Genomic DNA, 19,467 nt, shown 5'->3' with positions numbered 1-19,467 from the left:
AAGTTTTGTGGAATTGCGTAATGCATTATGTTCAGCACCTGTGTTGGGTACCCCTGACTACAGCAAGCCTTTTACATTGTATGTTCACGAGAAAGATGGATGTGCGTTATCAGTGTTAACACAGCCTTTTGGCGACAGACCGCGCCCATGCGCATATTTTTCATCAACCTTGGACCCTGTAGCGAGGGCATTGCCAAGCTGTCTGAGAGCGACAGCTGCTGCAGCGATGTCTATCCGACAATCTGCTGGTTTGGTAATGGACAATACATTGATTGTTATGGTTCCACACGCTGTAGACACATTATTAAATAGAACCAAGACACAACACTTGACTAGTGCGCGATTATCAGGCTACGAACTTACACTGTTAGCAAATCACATACACAAAAAGAGATGCAATACGCTGAATCCAGCTACATTGTTACCAATTCCAGCAGACTCAGATGAGATTGAGCAACATGACTGTCTGTTCAGAACAGAAGAAGAGACGAAAGGGAGAGTAGATCTAAAAGATACTCCCCTGACTGAGTGTGATGGCACTTTATGGGTAGATGGTTCATGTTTCAAGCTCCCTAATGGTGACATGACTGCTGCATATGCTATCACGACTTTGCACACGGTCGTGGAAACTGCACGAGTGCCACATAATTCGGCCCAAGCAGCAGAATTAATCGCTCTCACGAGAGCATGTGTGTTGTCTGAAGGAATGAGAGTAAATATATACACAGATAGCCAGTACGCCTTTGGCGTGGCTCATAATTTTGGGCGACTGTGGAAGGAGCGTGGGTTCCTGACGTCGCATGGAGCTAAAATTCAGAATGGCAAGTTGGTGAATGATCTCCTTGAGTCACTGACCCTACCGTTGCAAGTTGCGATCATGAAATGCAGTGCGCACAAGAAAGTCACAGATGATGTTGGACGTGGGAATGCGTTTGCTGATGAGACCGCGAAAGAAACAGCACAGAATGTGAAGACTAGAATTATGTTGCAGGCCCCGCAAGATGGGTTAATGATGTGGGAATGTGTGAGAACACAATAGAGAGTGTGAAGTCGCTTCAAGCTGAAGCCACAGAGGAAGAGTTAAGCAAATGGAGAGAAAGTATGGGTAAGTTGGATGAGAATGGTTGTTGGATTGATCTGACAGAACATAGGCGATGGTTGTTGCCTGATGCATATGTGCTTCCAGTGGTTACTATGGCACATGGAATGGCACATATCAGTACGAAAGGTATATGCAAGTTGTTGGCTCCAGTATAGCAGAATGCTGGGATTCCCAAGTGTGCAGAGAATGTGGTCAAGAATTGCATAGTATGCTTGAAGTACAACCCTGGTAGGGGAACCCCAACTCCAGCTGGTCACTTTGCACCCCCATCATGTCCATTCGAAGTTTTGCAGCTGGACTTTATTCACATGGAAAGGTGCAACAACCTGAAATATGTACTGGTGGTTGTTTGTGCTTTCTCAAAATGGATAGAGGCTTATCCTCTGAAAGATAATACTGCCCTATCCACAGCTAAAGCCCTTGTGAAAGAGTTTTTCCCTAGGTTTGGGATGCCAAGAATGGTGTGGTGTGATAACGGAAGTGAGTTTGTGGGTAAAGTGATGAAGAATGTATGTGAAGGGCTAGGGATAAAGCAGAAGTTCCACGCTGCAAATCACCCCCAATCAGCTGGATTAGTAGAACGCTACAATGGAGCCTTAAAGCTCAAGCTGGCCAAAATCCAGGCGAGCACCGGTCTTAAATGGCCTGACGCTCTGCCTTTAGCACTCCTGTCCACCAGAATGACCATGCACTCACGAGTGGGACTTAGCCCTTACGAAGTTGTCTTTGGCCGTCCGGCCAATGTATGGGGTGTACCGAGGCCCATGAGGTTCAGTGAGATAGAGCATCCAGTACTGCTCGATTACCTGTATGATTTGACTGTTAAACTGCGTGTTTTGCACCAACAGGTACATGATACTCTTCCCCAAGCTTCTGAACCTCCTGGACACCCTATCAACCCTGGTACGTGGGTGCTAGTCCGAAATTTCCAGCGCAAGAGCAACGACGAGCCTCGCTGGATCGGCCCTCATCTTGTCCTTCTTTCGACAAGATCAGCAGTGCGAGTGAAAGGGAAGAAACACTGGATCCATGGTACCCACTGTAAAGTAGTCCCCTTGCCTCTGCCATATGACCAGTGGGTCAAGGAGGGTATCGCCGACTCTGAGACAGACACTGTACCTCGTTTTGTACCATTCAGTGATGCACGCATAAGAGACACAGTTTCAGACCAAGAGAGTGACAATATTCTGCAAGAAACTGTGCCACCATCAAATCGACTGGACACCACTGAGCCTGAACTTTTGTTTCAAGACCAAACAGCACCTGGCCGCCTCCGCTATAATTTGAGACCTAGGCCCATGGACAAATAAAGATTTCCTTACTATTTCCTTTTTGACATTTTTTGCTCTCCCATCTGAAGGACTTTCTTGATTTTTGTTTTTCGAACCACCATCCAGGTTCTGCCGCAGGGTCGCGGTGCCAAGACTTTGGGGTACAGGCCGAAGACGCTAGGTCAACGGTTCTGGTTGGTCTAGGGCGTTTCCCTGGACTGACAGGCGTACTCCTTAGCAGAAGACACTCATCCACCGTGAGCGGCCCGAGTAGAGGATGGAGTTTTTTAAGATGGAGAGACCGATTGAGGAAATGAACTTTAACGCAAGGATGTGTAGAATTGTAAAAAGTAAATGTTTTGTCTTTTTGTGCCTTTTTACACTGTGTAGCATAATAATGTTTATTGTAGGATTTGTGTTCTTCTCCGCTCAAAAGCTCATTACACCCACTGAACAGCCTATACCCCTTTCTACTGCCTCCTCTCACTCTTTTCACCCTTTGCCTGAGCACGAACAGACCAGACGATCAGAGTTCGTAAATAACTCGTTTATCCAGCTTTTGCACCAGCACCAACTAGTAATGAATACGACCAATTGCTGGGTATGTGGGTTAATGCCCCATACCATTAACAAGGGTATTCCCTACCTGGTGCTGCCGTACAGTTACAATGGATCGTCATGGGCATTCCAAACCATGTTTCTCTATGCTCTAGATACATACTCCCCTCGCCAACCGCGTTCCATCAGACCTATCACCAATAATAAGGCGTTGATGAAAGGAGTTGCCGATATGAGTAGGGATATCGATGCCTACTCATCCATTCCCAAAGAAGAGTTGAGACCTTATGTAGGATGGAACGCGACGGGGTATAGTATTAGTTTGGGTGAAAGACAGCGAAAAATCTCATCTCCAATCTGGGTCGTACCCCACATTGGTCGGTTCTGCTTACAGGGTAATGGTCAGAATCCTAGAGCTCAACTGGGAAGGAGTGACTGTACTGAAACGTACACTTTCCCGTCACAGTTTTCCCCTGCGTTTTTGGCTGCCAAGGGCACATATTTCATCTGTAATGACCGAGCATATACATGGCTGCCCCCTGATTTTTCGGGCACATGTTATATTGCGAACTTGCTACCGCCGACATTTACTGCTGCCTCTGACTATCACAAGACCAGAGTTGTGAGAGGCGTGATTAGTAAGGAGGATACTGCGGGTCAGGAAGCAGGAGACTTCTTCCTGGGTTTCCTGCCGTTTTGGGGCCATATGGTCAATAGTAGGAACCTGAGACAGCTGACTCGTGTGGTTGAATCCACTGTCAATGTAACGGCTGGTGCCCTTAGTAATCTGACAGCTGAGCTCCAAGCGGATCGCCTCATGACTTTGCAGAACCGCATGGTTCTAGATGTTATTCTTGCAGACCGCGGTGGGGTATGCAAGGTCATCCAATCCAGTTGCTGCATTTTCATACCAGATAATGCTCCAACAGTGTATCAAGCCATCTCCAAACTCCATAAAATATCTGAATCCATACACGTGGATAAGGGAGATTGGTCACTGGTGGGGTGGTTCTGGGAATTGATATCTGCCTGGGGTTGGAAAGTTCTGATGGTCATTGGAATGATCTTAGCCATTCTTTTCCTGTTCTGTCTGTGCATACAGTGTGCTCCTGCGATATGTGGTCTCTGTGCTACCTTATGTGTAAGGAAACCTGTATCGAGGGACGAGCTAAGTAATAGGATGATGCTACAGCAACATCTCCATGACTTTGTGAACATTGACCTGGACTCGGATTAAGATGAGTATAGTGATTGCCTATGTAAGGGCAAAAGGAGGGTCTGTCGTACTTTAATATTCGGGACCGCGTAGGGGACAGGGCCCTACCCCTGTCTATCTTGGTATTAGCAAACCGCAAATGGTAAATGCGGCATGTACGAGTGCTTTATATATCGTTCTAGCTATGAATGCACTGCGTACACGTTATTCTGCTTCAACTACGCGGGTTCCATTTTGGAAGCAGTGGCCATCTTGTCATTGCCCTCACATAGGCTATAATGGAGTAAATACGGGCCTCACAGTACATGGGCTTTCCCTCTGACTTCTCTGTGACCTGGGCAGCTGGCTCTGCTTCCCCAGGTCAAACCGGTCTCACGAGCTCCCCTTCCTCCGTCCACCTGTGATTAGCATCAGGGCTTGACCTGTCATAAAACCCTTTCATTCTATACAATCCCCCGGCTAATCTCTTCCACACCTGCTTGTTCCTGCTTTATGACTTGTTTCCCAAAACAGGAGATGCTCATGTTTATTGGGGGGTCTATTGACATCCGATGTGGGATCTGAACCTTACTGTGTAAATCATTGTGGGCTGGCCGAACTGGAATGTGGGATGGTCATCATGACTCTGCTTTTTCGTTTGTAATGTATACCTTTATATGGCCATATCGTAAACCAAGGAATGTGTGCCTGGAGCATGATATTTTGTACTTAAGGAGAAACCCGTTCCTATGATTTTCAGCAGTCTCCTGAGAACATACACGCTGTTGTACTTCTAGGATACCTGTCATTGGTCTGCAGCCAATAAACGAATCTTTGACTTCACCCAGAAGACTCTGTGTTTCTGTAGGTCTGGAACAGGGTGAACCCAGAAGTCATAGGGTGTGTGCCCCTGCACCGCTGGGTCTAAAATACCCAGTACTTCAGCAAGAGGTGCAGAAAGAAGATATTTTCAGTAAAAGGCTAGAGAGATGCAGAAAGAAGAGAGTGAGCTGCAGAAAGATGCAAGAGAGGTGCAGAAAGATACAAGAGAGGTGCAGCAAGAGGCAAGAGAGGTGCAGAAAGAGGCAAGGGAGGTAAAGAAAGAGGCAAGAGAGCTTCAGAAAGAAGAGAGTGATCAGCAGAAAGGGGGAAGAGAGGTGCAGAAAGAGGCAAGAGATGTGCAGAAAGAGGCAAGAGAGTTGCAAATAGAGGTAAGAGGTGTAGAAAGAGGAAGAAAGGGGCAGAAAGAAGCAAGAGAAGCGCAGAAAGAAGCAAGAGAGGTATATAAAGAAGAGAGTGAGGTGCAGAAAGAGGCAAGAGAGGTGCAGAAAGAGGCAATAGACGTGCAGAAATAGGCAAGACAGGTGCAGAAACAGGCAAACGAAGTACAGAATGAAGCAAGAGAGGTGCAGAAAGAGGCAGGAGTTGAGTAGAAAGGCAAGTGAGGTGCAGATAGGCAAGGGAGGTGCATTCAGAGGCAAGAGAGGTATAGAAAGAGGCAAGAGGTGCAGAAAGAGGCTAGAGTGGTGCAGAAAGAGTCTAGAGAGGTACAGAAACATACAAGAGAGTTGCAGAAAGAGGTAAGAGAGGTGCTGATACAAGAGAGTGAGCTGTAGAAAGTGGCATGCGAGGTGCAGAAAGAGTCAAGAGAGCTGCAGAAAGAAGCAAGAGAGGTGCAGAAAGAGTCAAGAGAGCTTCAGAAAGAAGAGAGTGATCAGCAGAAAGGGGGAAGAGAGGTTCAGAAAGAGGCAAGAGATGTACAGAAAGAGGCATGAGAGTTGCACATAGAGGTAAGAGGTGTAGAAAGAGGAAGAAAGGAGCAGAAAGAAGCAAGAGAAGCGCAGAAAGAAGCAAGAGAGGTATATAAAGAAGAGAGTGAGGTGCAGAAAGAGGCAAGAGAGGTGCAGAAAGAGGCAATAGACGTGCAGAAACAGGCAAGACAGGTGCAGAAACAGGCAAAAGAAGTACAGAATGAAGCAAGAGAGGTGCAGAAAGAGGCAGGAGTTGAGTAGAAAGGCAAGTGAGGTGCAGATAGGCAAGGGAGGTGCAGACAGAGGCTAGAGAGGTACAGCAAGAGGCAAGAGGTGCAGAAAGAGGCTAGAGTGGTGCAGAAAGAGTCTAGAGAGGTACAGAAAGATACAAGAGAGTTGCAGAAAGAGGTAAGAGAGGTGCTGATACAAGAGAGTGAGCTGTAGAAAGTGGCATGCGAGGTGCAGAAAGAGTGAAGAGAGCTGCAGAAAGAAGCAAGAGAGGTGCAGAAAGAGTCAAGAGAGCTTCAGAAAGAAGAGAGTGATCAGCAGAAAGGGGGAAGAGAGGTACAGAAAGAGGCAAGAGATGTACAGAAAGAGGCATGAGAGTTGCACATAGAGGTTAGAGGTGTAGAAAGAGGAAGAAAGGGGCAGAAAGAAGCAAGAGAAGCGCAGAAAGAAGCAAGAGAGGTACAGAAAAAGGAAAGAGAGGTACAGATAGAAGAGAGTGAGCCGCAGAAAGAACCAAGAGAGGTGCAGAAAGAGTCAAGAGAGGTGCAGAATTAGGCAAGAGAAGTGCAGAAAGAGGTTGAAATGTGCAGAAAGAGGCAATAGCAAGAGAAATGCAGAAAAAGGCAAAAGGCTCCGAAAGAAGCAAGAGAAGCGCAGAAAGAAGCAAGAGAGGTGTAGAAAGAAGGAAGAGATGTGCAGAAGGAAAAGAGTGAGGTCTAGAAAGAGGCAAGAGAGATGGAGAAAGAGGCAATAGAAGTGCAGAAATAGGCAAGAGAGGTGCAGAAAGAGGCAAAAGAAGTGCAGAATGATGCAAGAGAGGTGCAGAAAGAGGCAGGAGTTGAGTAGAAAGGCAAGAGAGGTGCAGATAGGCAAAGGAGGAGCAGACAGAGGTAAGAGAGGTACAGATAGAGTCTAGAGAGGTGCAGAAAGAGGCAAGAGTGGTGCAGAAAGAGGCAAGAGAGGTGCTGATAGAAGAGAGTGAGCTGTAGAAAGTGGCAAGCGAGGTGCAGAAAGACGCAAGAAAGGTGCATAACGAGGCAAGAGAGGTACAGAAAGAAGAGTGAGCTGCAGAAAGGGAGAGGAGAGGTGCAGAAAGAAGCATGAGATGTGAAGAAAGAAGAGTGAGCTGCTGAAAGAGGCAAGAGAGATGCAGAAAGGTGCAAGAGAGGTGCAGCAAGAGGCAAGAGAGGTACAGAAAGAGGAACAAAGGTGCAGATAAAGGCAAGTGAAGTGCAGAAATAGGCAAGAGAGGTACATAAAGAGGCAAAAGAAGTGCAGAATGAGGCAAGAGAGGTGCAGAAAGAGGCAGGAGTTGAGTAGAAAGTCAAGAGAGGTACAGATAGGCAAGGTAGGTGCAGACAGAGGCATGAGAGGTACAGAAAGAGTCTAGAGAGGTGCAGAAAGATACAAGAGTGTTGCAGAAAGAGGCAAGAGAGGCACTGATAGAAGAGAGTGAGCTGTATAAAGTGTCAAGCGAGGTGCAGAAAGAGGCAAGAGAGGTACATAAAGAGGCAAGAGAGGTGCAGAAAGAAGAGTGAGCTGCAGAAAGGGAGAGGAGAGGTGCAGAAAGAAGAATTAGATGTGCAGAATGAAGAGTGAGCTGCTGAAAGAGGCAAGAGAGATGCAGAAAGGTGCAAGAGAGGTGCAGCAAGAAGCAAGAGAGGTGCAGAAAGAAGAAACAAAGGTGCAGGAAGAGGCAAGTGAAGTGCATAAATAGTCAAGAGGAGAGCAGAAGGAGGCAAGAGAGGTGCAGAAAGAGGCAAGAGTTGCAGAAAGAAGATATTTTCAGTAAGAGGCTAGAGAGATACAGAAAGAAGAGAGTGAGCTGCAGAAAGATGCAAGAGAGGTGCAGAAAGATACAAGAGAGGTGCAGCAAGAGGCAAGAGAGGTGCGGAAAGAGGCAAGGGAGGTACAGAAAGAGGCAAGTGAAGTGCAGACACAGGCAAGAGGAGAGCAGAAGGAGGCAAGAGAGGTGCAGAAAGAGGCAAGAGGTACAGAAAGAAGATATTTTCAGAAAGAGGCTAGAGAGATGCAAAATGAAGAGAGAGAGCTGCAGAAATAGGCAAGAGAGGTATAGAAAGAGGCAATAGAGGTGCAGACAGAGGCAAGAGTTGCATATAAAGAAGAGAGGTGCAGCTAAAGGCAAGGGAGGTGCAGAAAGAGGCAGGAGAGGGGCAGAAAGAATAGAGGTACATAAAGAGGCAAGAGAGGTGCAGAAAGAAGAGTGAGCTGCAGAAAGGGAGAGGAGAGGTGCAGAAAGAAGCATGAGATGTGCAGAAAGAAGAGTGAGCTGCTGAAAAAGGCAAGAGAGATGCAGAAAGGTGCAAGAGAGGTTCTGCAAGAAGCAAGAGAGGTGCAGAAAGAAGAAACAAAGTTGCAGAAAGAGGCAAGTGAAGTGCATAAATAGTCAAGAGGAGATCAGAACGAGGCAAGAGAGGTGCAGAAAGAGGCAAGAGGTGCAGAAAGAAGACATTTTCAGTAAGAGGCTAGAGAGATGCAGAAAGAAGAGAGTGAGCTGCAGAAAGATGCAAGAGAGCTGCAGAAAGATACAAGAGAGGTGCAGCAAGAGGCAAGAGAGGTACAGAAAGAGGCAAGGGAGGTACAGAAAGAGGCAAGAGCAGTGCAGAAGGAGGCAAGAGAGGTACAGAAATAGGCACTAGAGGTGCAGAAAGAAGAGAGGTGCAGAATGAGGCAAGAGAGGTGCAGAAAGAAGAGAGTGAGCTGCTGAAAGAGGCATGAGAGATGCAGAAATAGGCAAGAGAGGTACAGAAAGGCAAGAGAGGTACAGAAAGAGATGAAAGAAGTGCAGAAGGAGGCAAGAGAGGTGCAGAAAGAGACAGGAGTTGAGTAGAAAGGCAAGAGAGGTACAGATAGGCAAGGGAGGTGCAGACAGAGGCAAGAGAGGTACATAAAGAGTCTAGAGAGGCACAGAAAGATACAAGAGTGTTGCAGAAAGAGGCAAGAGAGGTACAGAAAGAAGAGTGAGCTGCAGAAAGGGAGAGGAGAGGTGCAGAAAGAAGCATAAGATGTGCAGAAAGAAGATTGAGCTGCTGAAAGAGGCAAGAGAGATGGAGAAAGGTGCAAGAGAGATGCAGCAAGAGGCAAGAGAGGTACAGAAAGAGGAACAAAGGTGCAGAAAGAGGCATGCGAAGTGCAAAAAATGCCAAGAGGAGAAAAGAAGGAGGAAAGAGAGGTGCAGAAAGAGGCAAGATGTGCAGAAAGAAGAGTGAGCTGCTGAAAGAGGCAAGAGAGATGTAGAAAGGTGCAAGAGAGGTGTGGCAAGATGCAAGAGAGGTGCAGAAAGAGGAACAAAGGTTCAGAAAGAGGCAAGTGAAGTGCACAAACAGGGAAGAGGAGAGGAGAAGGAGGCAAGAGAGGTGGAGAAAGAGGAAAGAGGTGCAGAAAGAGGCAAGAGAGGTACAGAAAGAGGCAAGAGAGGTGCAGAAAGAGAGAGGTGCAGAAAGAAGCAAGAGAGGTGCAGAATGATGCAAGAGAGGTGTTGAAAGAGGAAAGTGTGGTGTCAAAAGAGGCAACAGATGTGCAGACAGCGGCAAGAGGTGCATAAAGAGGCAACAGAGTTGCAGAAAGAGGAAGATAGGTGCAGAAAGAAGCAATAGAAGCACAGAAAGAAGCAAGAGAGGTATGTAAAGAAGAGGGAGGTGCAGAAAGAGGGAAGAAACTTGAAGAAAGAGGCAAGAGAAGTGCAGAAAGAGGAAGAAAGGTGCAGAAAGAGGCAAAAGCAAGAGAAATGCGGAAAAAGGAAGAAAGGCGCAGAACGGAGCAAGAGAAGCACAGAAAGAAGCAAGAGAGGTGTAGAAAGAAGCCAAATAGGTGCAGAAAGAAAAGAGGTGCAAAAAGAGGCAAGAGAGGTGTAGAAAGAGGCAATAGACATGCAGAAAGAGGCAAGAAAGGTGCAGAAAGAGGCAAGAGTGGTGCAGAAAGAGGCAAGGGAGGTAGAGAAAGAGGCAAGAGCAGTGCAGAAGGAGGCAAGAGAGGTACAGAAAGAGGCACTAGAGGTGCAGAAAGAAGAGAGGTGCAGAAAGAGGCAAGAGAGGTGCAGAAAGAAGAGAGTGAGCTGCAGAAAGAGGCAAGAGAGATGCAGAAAGAGGCAAGAGAGGTACAGAAAGGCAAGAGAGGTACAGAAAGAAGAGTGAGCTGCAGAAAGAAGCAAGAGAGGTACAGAAAGATGCAAGAGAGGTACAGAGAGAAGAGAGTGAGCAGCTGAAAGAACCAGGAGAAGTGCAGAAAGAGGCAAGAATGGTGCAAAAAGAGGCAAGTTAGGTGCAGAAAGAGGCAAGCGAGGTGCAGAAAGAGGCAAGAGATGTGAAGAAAGAAGCAAGAGAGGTACAGAAAAAGGTAAGAGAGGTACATATAGAAGAGAGTGAGCCACAGAAAGAACCAAGAGAGGTGCAGAAAGAGGCAAGACAGGTGCAGAAAGAGGCAAGAGAGGCAGAGAAAAAGGCAAGAGTGGGACAGAAAGAAGAGAGTGAGCTGCAGAAAGAAGCAAGAGGTGCAGAAAGAAGCAAGAGAGGTACAGAAAGAAGAGAGTGAGCAGCTGGAAAAACCAGGAGAAGTGCTGAAAGAGGCAAGAAAGGTGCAGAAAGAGGCAAGTGAGGTGTAGAAAGAGGCAAGTGAGGTGCAGAAAGAGGGAAGAGATGTGGAGAAAGAAGCAAGAGAGGTACAGAAAAAGGTAAGAGAGGTACATATAGAAGAGAGTGAGCCACGGAAAGAACCAAGAGTGGTTCAGAAAGAGGCAAGAGAGCTTCAGAAAGAAGAGAGTGAGCAGCAGAAAGGGGGAAGAGAGGTTCAGAAAGAGGCAAGAGATGTACAGAAAGAGGCAAGAGAGGTACAGAAAGAAGAGAGTGAGCAGCTGGAAGACCCAGGAGAAGTGCAGAAAGAGGCAAGAAAGGTGCAGAAAGAGGCAAGTGAGGTGCAGAAAGAGGCAAGTGAGGTGCAGAAAGAGGCAAGAGATGTGAAGAAAGAAGCAAGGGAGGTACAGACAAAGGTAAGAGAGGTACATATAGAAGAGAGTGAGCCACGGAAAGAACCAAGAGTGGTTCAGAAAGAGGCAAGAGAGCTTCAGAAAGAAGAGAGTGAGATGCAGAAAGAGGCAAGAGAGGTGCAGAAAGAGGCAAGAGAGGCAGAGAAAAAGGCAAGAGTGGGACAGAAAGAAGAGAGTGAGCTGCAGAAAGAAGCAAGAGGTGCAGAAAGAAGCAAGAGAGGTACAGAAAGAAGAGAGTGAGCAGCTGGAAGAACCAGGAGAAGTGCAGAAAGAGGCAAGAAAGGTGCAGAAAGAGGCAAGTGAGGTGCAGAAAGAGGCAAGTGATGTGCAGAAAGAGGCAAGAGATGTGGAGAAAGAAGCAAGAGAGGTACAGAAAAAGGTAAGAGAGGTACATATAGAAGAGAGTGAGCCACGGAAAGAACCAAGAGTGGTTCAGAAAGAGGCAAGAGAGCTTCATAAAGAAGAGAGTGAGCAGCTGAAAGGGGGAAGAGAGGTTCAGAAAGAGGCAAGAGATGTACAGAAAGATGCAAGAGAGTTGCACATAGAGGTAAGAGGTGTAGAAAGAGGAAGAAAGGGGCAGAAAGAAGCAAGAGAAGCACAGAAAGAAGCAAGAGAGGTACAGAAAAAGGCAAGAGAGGTACAGATACAAGAGAGTGAGCCGCAGAAAAGAACCAAGAGAGTTGCAGAAAGAGTCAAGAGAGGTGCAGAATGAGGCAAGAGAAGTGCAGAAAGAGGTTGAAATGTGCAGAAAGAGGCAATAGCAAGAGAAACGCAGAAAAAGGCAAAAGGCTCTGAAAGAAGCAAGAGAAGCGCAGAAAGAAGCAAGAGAGGTGTAGAAAGAAGGAAGAGATGTGCAGAAGGAAAGGAGTGAGGTCTAGAAAGAGGCAAGAGAGGTGGAGAAAGAGGCAATAGAAGTGCAGAAATAGGCAAGAGGGGTGCAGAAAGAGGCAAAAGAAGTGCAGAATTAGGCAAGAGAGGTGCAGAAAGAGGCAGGAGTTGAGTAAAAAGGCAAGAGATGTGCAGATAGGCAAAGGAGGAGCAGACAGAGGCAAGAGAGGTACAGATAGAGTCTAGAGAGGTGCAGAAAGAGGCAAGAGTGGTGCAGAAAGAGGCAAGAGAGGTGCTGATAGAAGAGAGTGAGCTGTAGAAAGTGGCAAGCGAGGTGCAGAAAGAGGCAAGAAAGGTGCATAAAGAGGCAAGAGAGGAACAGAAAGAAGAGTGAGCTGCAGAAAGGGAGAGGAGAGGTGCAGAAAGAAGCATGAGATGTGAAGAAAGAAGAGTGAGCTGCTGAAAGAGGCAAGAGAGATGCAGAAAGGTGCAAGAGAGGTGCAACAAGAGGCAAGAGAGGTACAGAAAGAGGAACAAAGGTGCAGAAAGAGGCAAGTGAAGTGCATAAATAGGTAAGAGAGGTGCAGAAAGAGGCAAAAGAAGTGCAGAATGAGGCAAGAGCGGTGCAGAAAGAGGCAGGAGTTGAGTAGAAAGGCAAGAGAGGTACAGATAGGCAAGGTATGTGCAGACAGAGGCATGAGAGGTACAGAAAGAGTCTAGAGAGGTGCAGAAAGATACAAGAGTGTTGCAGAAAGAGGCAAGAGAGGCACTGATAGAAGAGAGTGAGCTGTATAGAGTGTCAAGCGAGGTGTAGAAAGAGGCAAGAGAGGTACATAAAGAGGCAAGAGAGGTGCAGAAAGAAGAGTGAGCTGCACAAAGGGGAAGGAGAGGTGCAGAAAGAAGAATGAGATGTGCAGAAAGAAGAGTGAGATGCTGAAAGAGGCAAGAGAGATGCAGAAAGGTGCAAGAGAGGTGCAGAAAGAAGATACAAAGGTGCTGGAAGAGGCAAGTGAAGTGCATAAATAGTCAAGAGGAGAGCAGAAGGAGGCAAGAGAGATGCAGAAAGAGACAAGAGAGGTGCAGAAAGAAGAGAGTGAGATGCAGAAAGAGGCAAGAGAGGTGCAGAAAGAGGCAAGAGAGGCAGAGAAAAGGCAAGAGTGGGACAGAAAGAAGAGAGTGAGCTGCAGAAAGAAGCAAGAGGTGCAGAAAGAAGCAAGAGAGGTACAGAAAGAAGAGAGTGAGCATCTGGAAGAACCAGGAGAAGTGCAGAAAGAGGCAAGAAAGGTGCAGAAAGAGGCAAGTGAGGTGCAGAAAGAGGCAAGTGAGGTACAGAAAAAGGTAAGAGAGGTACATATAGAAGAGAGTGAGCCACGGAAAGAACCAAGAGTGGTTCAGAAAGAGGCAAGAGAGCTTCAGAAAGAAGAGAGTGAGCAGCAGAAAGGGGGAAGAGAGGTTCAGAAAGAGGCAAGATATGTACAGAAAGAGGCAAGAGAGTTGCACATAGAGGTAAGAGGTGTAGAAAGAGGAAGAAAGGGGCAGAAAGAAGCAAGAGAAGCGCAGAAAGAAGCAAGAGAGGTACAGATAAAGGCAAGAGAGGTACAGATAGAAGAGAGTGAGCCGCAGAAAGAACCAAGAGATGTGCAGAAAGAGTCAAGAGAGGTGCAGAATGAGGCAAGAGAAGTGGAGAAAGAGGTTGAAATGTGCAGAAAGAGGCAATAGCAAGAGAAATGCAGAAAAAGGCAAAAGGCTCTGAAAGAAGCAAGAGAAGCGCAGAAAGAAGCAAGAGAGGTGTAGAAAGAAGGAAGAGATGTGCAGAAGGAAAAGAGTGAGGTCTAGAAAGAGGCAAGAGAGGTGGAGAAAGAGGCAATAGAAGTGCAGAAATAGGCAAGAGAGGTGCAGAAAGAGGCAAAAGAAGTGCAGAATGAGGCAAGAGAGGTGCAGAAAGAGGCAGGAGTTGAGTAAAAATGCAAGAGAGGTGCAGATAGGCAAACGAGGAGCAGACAGAGGCAAGAGAGATACAGATAGAGTCTAGAGAGGTGCAGAAAGAGGCAAGAGTGGTGCAGAAAGAGGCAAGAGAGGTGCTGATAGAAGAGAGTGAGCTGTAGAAAGTGGCAAGCGAGGTGCAGAAAGAGGCAAGAAAGGTACATAAAGAGGCAAGAGAGGTGCAGAAAGAAGAGTGAGCTGCACAAAGGGGGAGGAGAGGTGCAGAAAGAAGAATGAGATGTGCAGAATGAAGAGTGAGCTGCTGAAAGAGGCAAGAGAGATGCAGAAAGGTGCAAGAGAGGTGCAGCAAGAAGCAAGAGAGGTGCAGAAAGAAGAAACAAAGGTGCTGGAAGAGGCAAGTGAAGTGCATGAATAGTCAAGAGGAGAGCAGAAGGAGGCAAGAGAGGTGCAGAAAGAGGCAAGAGTTGCAGAAAGAAGATATTTTCAGTAAGAGGCTAGAGAGATGCAGAAAGAAGAGAGTGAGCTGCAGATTGATGCAAGAGAGGTGCAGAAAGATGCAAGGGAGGTGCAGCAAGAGGCAAGAGAGGAGCAGAAAGAGGCAAGGGAGGTACAGAAAGAGGCAAGTGAAGTGCAGACACAGGCAAGAGGTGAGCAGAAGGAGGCAAGAGAGGTGCAGAAAGAGGCAAGAGGTACAGAAAGAAGATATTTTCAGAAAGAGGCTAGAGAGATGCAAAATGAAGAGAGAGAGCTGCAGAAAGAGGCAAGAGAGGTGCAGAAAGAGGCAATAGAAGTGCAGAAAGTGGCAAGAGTTGCATATAAAGAAGAGAGGTGCAGCTAAAGGCAAGAGAGGTACAGCAAGAGACAGGAGAGGTACAGCAAGATGGAAGAGAGGTGCAGAAAGAAGAGAGGTACAGAAAGAGGTAAGAGAGGTGCAGAAAGATACAAGAGAGGTGCAGCAAGAGGCAAGAGAGGTGCAGAAAGAGGCAAGGGAGGTACAGAAAGAGGCAAGTGAAGTGCAGACACAGGCAAGAGGAGAGCAGAAGGAGGCAAGAGAGGTGCAGAAAGAGGCAAGAGGTACAGAAAGAAGATATTTTCATAAAGAGGCTAGAGAGATGCAAAATGAAGAGAGAGAGCTGCAGAAATAGCCAAGAGAGGTACAGAAAGAGGCAATAGAGGTGCAGAAAGAGGCAAAAGTTGCATATAAAGAAGAGAGGTGCAGCTAAAGGCAAGAGAGGTGCAAAAAGAGGAAGGAGAGGTACATAAAGAGGCAAGAGAGGTGCAGAAAGAAGAGAGGTACATAAAGAGGCAAGAGAGGTGCAGAAAGAAGAGTGAGCTGCAGAAAGGGAGAGGAGAGGTGCAGAAAGAAGCATGAAATGTGCAGAAAGAAGAGTGAGCTGCTGAAAAAGGCAAGAGAGATGCAGAAAGGTGCAAGAGAGGTGCTGCAAGAAGCAAGAGAGGTGCAGAAAGAAGAAACAAAGTTGCAGAAAGAGGCAAGTGAAGTGCATAAATAGTTAAGAGGAGAGCAGAAGGAGGCAAGAGAGGTGCAGAAAGAGGCAAGAGGTGCAGAAAAAAGATATTTTCAGTAAGAGGCTAGAGAGATGCAGAAAGAAGAGAGTGAGCTGCAGAAAGATGCAAGAGAGGTGCAGAAAGATACAAGTGAGGTGCAGCAAGAGAGGTGCAGAAAGAGGCAAGGGAGGTACAGAAAGAGGCAAGTGAAGTGCAGACACAGGCAAGAGGAGAGCAGAAGGAGGCAAGAGAGGTGCAGAAAGAGGCAAGATGTACAGAAAGAAGATATTTTCAGAAAGAGGCTAGAGAGATGCAAAAAGAAGAGAGAGAGCTGCAGAAAGAGACAAGATAGGTACAGAAAGAGGCAGTAGAGGTGGAGAAAGAGGCAAGAGTTGCATATGAAGAAGAGAGGTGCAGCTAAAGGCAAGAGAGGTACAGAAAGAGGCAAGAGAGGTGCAGAAAGAAGAGAGGTGCAGAATGAGGCAAGAGAAGTGCATAAAGATGTTGAAAGGTGCAGAATGAGGCAATAGCAAGAGAAATGCAGAAAAAGGAAGAAAGGCACTGAAAGAGGAAAGAGAAGCGTAGAAAGAAGCAAGAGAGGTATAGAAAGAAGGAAGAGAGGTTCAGAAAGAAAAGAATGAGGTCTAGAAAGAGGCAAGAGAGGTGCAGAAAGATGCAGTTGAAGTGCAGAAATAGGCAAGAGAGGTGCAGAAAGAGGCAAAAGAAGTGCAGAATGAGGCAAGAGAGGTGCAGAAAGAGGCAGGAGTTGATAAGAACGGCAAGAGAGGTGCAGATAGGCAAGGGATGTGCATACAAAGTCAAGAGAGGTACAGGAAGAGGCAAGAGGTGCAGAAAGATGCAAGAGTGGTGCAGAAAGAGTCTAGAGAGGTACAGAAAGATACAAGAGAGTTGCAGAAAGAGGCAAGAGAGGTGCTGATAGAAGAGAGTGAGCTGTAGAAAGTGGCAAGCGAGGTGCAGAAAGGGAGATGAGAGGTGCAGAGAGAAGCATGAGATGTGCAGAAAGAAGAATGAGTTGCTGAAAGAGGCAAGAGAGATGCAGAAAGGTGCAAGAGAGGTGCAGCAAGAGGCAAGAGAGATGCAGAAAGAAGAAACAAAGGTACATAAAGAGGCAAGTGAAGAGCATTAATAGGCAAGAGGAGAGCAGAAGGAGGCAAGAGAGGTGCAGAAAGAGGCAAGAGTTGCAGAAAGAAGATATTTTCAGAAAGAGGCTAGAGAGATGCAGAAAGAAGAGAGTGAGCTGCAGAAAGATGCAAGAGAGGTGCAGCAAGGTATAAGAGAGGTGCAGCAAGAGGTAGGAGAGGTGCAGAAAGAGGAACAAAGGTACAGAAAGAGGCAAGTGAAGTGCAGAAACAGGCAAGAGGAGAGCAGAAGGAGGCAAGAGAGGTGCAGAAAGAGGATAGAGGTGCAAAAAGAAGATATTTTCAGAAAGAGGCTAGAGAGATGCAAAAAGAAGAGAGGTGCAGATGAGGCAAGAGAGTTGCAGAAAGATGCAAGAGAGGTGTCGAAAGAGGAAAGTGTGGTGTCAAATGAGGAAAGAGATGTGCTGACAGAGGCAAGAGGCGCATAAAGAGGCAACAGAGGTGCAGAAAGAGGAATATAGGTGCAGAAAGAAGCAATAGAAGCACAGAAAGAAGCAAGAGAGGTACATAAAGAAGAGAGTGAGGTGCAGAAAGAGGCAAGAAAGGTGGAGAAAGAGGCAAGAGAAGTGCAGAAAGAGGAAGAAAGGTGCAGAAAGAGGCAAAAGGTGAATAGAAATACTAGAGGTGCAGCTAAAGGCAAGAGAGGTACAGAAAGAGGAAGGAGAGATACAGAAAGAGGCAAGAGAGGTGCAGACATAAAGATGCAAGAGAGGTACAGAATGAGGCAAGAGAGGTGCTGACAACAGAGAGTGAGCTGCAGAAAGAGGCTAGAGGTGCAAAAAGAGGCAAGGGAGGTGCAGAAAGAAGAGAGTGAGCTAAAGAAAGAGGCAAGAGAGATGCAGAAAGATGCAAGAGAGGTGCAGAAAGAGGCAAGAGAGGTACAGAAAGGCAAGAGAGGAAGAGAGTGAGCTGCAGAAAGAAGCAAGAGAGGTGGAGAAATAGGCAAGAAATGTGCAGAAAGAGGCAAGAGAGGTACAGAAAGAGGCAAGAGAGGTGCAGAAAGAAGAGTGAGCTGCAGAAAGAAGCAAGGTGCAGAAAGAAGCAAGAGGTGCAGAAAGAGGCAAGAGGTGCAAAAAGAGTGAGCTGCAGAAAGAGGCAAGAGAAGTGCAGAAAGAGACAAGAGAGCTATAGAAAGAAGCAAGAGAGGTGGAGAAAGAAGCAAGAGAGGTGCAGAAAGATGCAAGAAAGCTTCAGAAAGAAGTTAGTAATCCGCAGAATGAACCAAGAGTGGTGCAGAAAGAGGCAAGAGAGGTGCAGAAAGAGGCAAGAGAGGTGCAGAAAGAAGAGTGAGCAGCAGAAAGGGGAAGAGAGGTGCAGAAAGAGGTAAGAGAGTTGCAAATGGAGGTAAGAGGTGTAGAAAGAGGAGGAAAGGTGCAGAAAGAAGCAAGAGAAGTGCAGAAAGAAACAAGAGAGGTATATAAAGAAGAGTGAGGTGCAGAAAGAGGCAAGAGAGGTGCAGAATGAGGCAAGAGAAGTGCAGAAAGTGGTTGAAAGGTGCATAAAGAGGCAATAGCAAGAGAAATGCAGAAAAAAAGGAAGAAAGGCACCGAAAGAAGCAAGAGAAGCGCAGAAAGAAGCAAGAGAGGTGTAGAAAGAAGGAAGAGAGGTGCAGAAAGAAAAGAATGAGGTCTAGAAAGAGGCAAGAGAGGTGCAGAAAGAGGCAATAGAAGTGCAGACATAGGCAAGAGAGGTACAGAAAGAGGCAAAAGAAGTGCAGAATGAGGCAAGAGAGGTGCAGAAAGAGGCAGGAGTTGAGTAGAAAGGCAAGAGAGATACAGATATGCAAGGTAGGTGCAGACAGAGGCATGAGAGGTACAGAAAGAGTCTAGAGAAACAAAGGTGCAGGAAGAGGCAAGTGAAGTGCATAATTAGTCAAGAGGAGAGCAGAAAGAGGCAAGAGAGGTGCAGAAAGAGGTAGGAGGTGCAGAAAGAAGATATTTTCAGTAAGTGGCTAGAGAGATGCAGAAAGAAGAGAGTGAGCTGCAGAAAGATGCAAGAGAGGTGCAGAAAGATACAATAGAGGTGCAGAAAGAGGCAAGGGAGGTACAGAAAGAGGCAAGTGAAATGCAGACATAGGCAAGAGGAGAGCAGAAGGAGGCAAGAGAGGTGCAGAAAGTGACAAGAGGTACAGAAAGAAGATATTTTCAGAAAGAGGCTAGAGAGATGCAAAATGAAGAGAGAGAGCTGCAGAAAGAGGCAAGAGAGGTACAGAAAGAGGCAATAGAGGTACAGAAAGAGGCAAGAGTTGCATATAAAGAAGAGAGGTGCAGCTAAAGGCAAGAGATGTGCATAAAGAGGCAGGAGAGGTACAGAAAGAGGCAAGAGAGGTGCAGAAAGCAGAGAGGTACTTAAAGAGGCAAGAGAGGTGCAGAAAGAAAAGTGAGCTGCAGAAAGGGAGGGGAGAGGTGCAGAAAGAAGCATGAGATGTGCAGAAAGAAGAGTGAGCTGCTGAAAGAGGCAACAGAGATGCAGAAAGGTGCAAGAGAGGTGCTGCAAGAAGCAAGAGAGGTGCAGAAAGATGAAACAAAGGTGCAGAAAGAGGCAAGTGAAGTGCATAAATAGTCAAGAGGAGAGCAGAAGGAGGCAAGAGAGGTGCAGAAAGAGGTAGGAGGTGCAGAAAGAAGATATTTTCAGTAAGAGGCTAGAGAGATGCAGAAAGAAAAGAGTGAGCTGCAGAAGTGAAGTGCAGACACAGGCAAGAGGAGAACAGAAAGAGGCAGTAGAGGTGCAGAAAGAGGCAAGAGTTGCATATAAAGAAGAGAGGTGCAGCTAAAGGCAAGAGAGGTGCAGAAAGAGGCAGGAGAGGACAGAAAGAGGCAAGAGAGGTGCAGAAAGAAGAGAGATGCAGAATGAGGCAAGAGAAGTGCATAAAGAGGTTGAAAGGTGTAGAAAGAGGCAATAGCAAGAGAAATGCAGAAAAAG

This window comes from Triturus cristatus, chromosome 1_1 (genome assembly GCF_964204655.1).
Source record: "Triturus cristatus chromosome 1_1, aTriCri1.1, whole genome shotgun sequence".
Taxonomy (NCBI): domain Eukaryota; kingdom Metazoa; phylum Chordata; class Amphibia; order Caudata; family Salamandridae; genus Triturus; species Triturus cristatus.
Note: the sequence above shows the minus strand (reverse complement) of the source record.